The sequence below is a fragment of the Limulus polyphemus genome, unplaced genomic scaffold (genome assembly GCF_000517525.1).
Source record: "Limulus polyphemus unplaced genomic scaffold, Limulus_polyphemus-2.1.2 Scaffold1202, whole genome shotgun sequence".
Taxonomy (NCBI): domain Eukaryota; kingdom Metazoa; phylum Arthropoda; class Merostomata; order Xiphosura; family Limulidae; genus Limulus; species Limulus polyphemus.
This window is the reverse complement of record NW_013666812.1, coordinates 289,748-292,692: the sequence shown is the minus strand read 5'-3', so window position 1 is coordinate 292,692 and position 2,945 is coordinate 289,748.

The window sequence follows — 2,945 nt, the reverse complement described above, 5'->3', positions numbered from 1 at the left end:
ACTCTTGGGCAACTCTTTTACCAACGAATAGTGGGATTGACCGCCACGTTATGACGCCCCCACGGCTGAAAGGGCGAGCATGTTCGGTGGGACGGGGATTCGAACCCACGACCCTCAGATTGCGAGTCGAGCGCCCTAACCACCTGGCCATGCCGGGCCCACGCGCTTCCTTAAATAGATATTCAGTAAATTTGAAATGGATGTTTATTGGGTCCATGTGGAGATACATTGAAATTTGTAGTTTTGCATTTTGCGGTTTTATTGGCGTTTTTGTGTTGTTTACAACTACTTCACTTCCTGTGGATAGATCAACACCAAATTTAGTTTTTTCGGTTCTTTGGATACATGGGGAAGATACATTGAAATTTTCACTTTTGCACTTTCCGTTTTGCGGTTTTTATAGGCGTTTTTCAGTTTTTTACCACTACTTCGCCCACTGTAGATAGATCTTGACCAAATTTCGTATTGTCGTTCATTCGGACCATGGGTAGATACATTAAAATTTTTAGTTTTGCCGCTTTTATAGGGGTTTTATGTTTTTTACCACTATTTCGTCACCTGTTAATAGATCTTCACCAAATTTGATATGGAGGTTCGATGGGTCTATGCAGGGATACATTGATATTTTCAGTTTTGCATTTTTCTTTTTCCGGTTTTTATGGGCGTTTTTGAGTTTTGAGCTTTTACCAGTACTTTGATGGACTTTTACCAAATATGTCAATGGGGAAATACATTGACATTTATTGTTTTTCATATTATATTTTGTGATTTTTATGGGCGTTTTTAGGTTTTCGAATTTTTTTACCACTACTTCGCCCTCTGTTGATGGATCTTCACCAAATGTTATATAGAGGTTCATTGGATCCATGGAGTATTCATTGAAATTTTCAGCTTTGCATTTTGCGTTTTGTGGTTCATATGGGCATTCTGAAGTTTTTGAATTTTTTACCACTAATTCGCCTCCTGTTAACGGACTTTTACCAAATTTGTTATGGAGGTGCACTGGATCCATGGGGAGATAGACTGAATTTTTTAGTTTTGCATTTTGCAGTTCTTATAGGTGTTTTTGAATTTTTGAGTTTTTTACTACTACTTCTCCCCCTGTAGATGGATCTTCACCAAATTTCAGTAAAGTAAGCCTATGGGGAAATACATTGAAAGTTTCAGTTCTGGATTTTGTGTTTTGCGGTTTTTATGGGCGTTTTTAGGTTTTTGAGTTTTTTACCACTCTTTCGTCACCTGTTAATACATCTTCACCAATGCAAAACTGAAAATTTCATTGTATCTCTCCAAGGACCTAATGGACCTCCATAACAAGTTTGGTGAAGATCCATCTACAAGGGGTGAATTAGTAGTAAAAAACTCAAAAACACCTATAACAACTGCAAAATTAAGAACTGAAATAGTGGTAAAAAACACAAAAACACCTATAACAACCGCAAAAACGCAAAATGAAAAACTGAAAATTTCAATGTTATCCTCATGGACCCAACGAATCGCATTACCAAATTTAGCGAAGTTCGATAAACAGTAGGTGAAGTAGTCCTAAGAATGGCAACAACACCACTCTTATGCCTCCTGTTGATAGATCTTCACCAAATTGGATATGGGGGTTCAATGGGTTCATGTGGAGATACAGAGAAATTTTCACGTTTTCATTTTGCGTTTTGTGGTTTATTTACGTATATTTGAGTTTTTACCACTACTTTCCTCCTCTAGATGGATTTTCACCAAATTTGTTATGCAGATTCGTTGAGTCCATCTGAAGATACATTGAAATTTTTAGTTTTGCATTTTGGATTTTGCAGTTTTTATGGGCGTTTTCAGGTTTTTACCATTACTTCGCCCCGTGTTGATGGATCTTCACCAAATTTGATATAACAGTTTATTGTGTCCAGGGAGAGATACATTGAAATTTTTAGATTTGCATTTTGCGTATTGTGGTTTTTATGGGCGTTTTTGATTGTTTGAGTGTTTTACTACTACTTTGTCCCCTATGGATGAATCTGCACCAAATTTGATAAAGCAGTTCATTGAGTCCAGGGAGGGATACATAGAAATGTTTATACTTGCATTTTGCGTTTTGCAGTTTTTATGGGCGTTTCTTAGTGTTTTACCAAGACTTTGTCCCCTGCAGATGGATCGTCACCACATTTTTTATGCAGGTTCATTGAGTACATTCTAATTTTTAGTTTAGCGGTTTTTATGAGCGTTTTTGTGTTTTTTACTACTACTTCGCCCCATGTAGATGGATCTTCATCAGATTTGTTATGGTGGTTCATTGGGTCCATGTGGGGATATATTGAAATTTTCAGTTTTGCATTTTGTGGTTTTTATGGGCGTTTTACAGTTTTTTACTCCATACTTTCTACCTATAGCTGGATCTTTATAATATTTGAATTAGGAGTTTACTGGGTTCATGGGAACATGCATACGAATTTTCAGTTTTTCATTTTGCACTTTACTGTTTTTATGGGAGTTTTTGTGTTTTTGAGTTTTTTACCACTACTTTGCCCCTGTTAATGGACCTTCACTAAAGAACCATCTACTTCAAATGATATAGAACTAAGCTTGTTCCCCTTCCCAGCTTTTAAACCTCTCTTCATTTACTTGAATGCTGTTACGACAGCGGAAGTCACATGACACTGCTGACGAGTGCGTGCGTGATGAGTTTCTCGAATGATCGGAGAAGTCCGAGTGTGTTCGAGATGCCCTCTTCGTTTGCATATAAGCCTGGCAGCGAAAGCCAGCAGTGAAAATGAAGAGAGAGCAGAAGTTACTTTGAGTTCCGTGTAATTTATGGTTCTGTTAGTTTTGAGCTAGTGAGCCGTTAAGTGTGTGTTTTGCACTCGTCGAGAGCAAAATTAATGAGATTGTAAATCGCTGTGATTTATAGCGTGTATTATAAAAGTTGTTAAGTTTAAAGTGACGAGAAACGTACTATT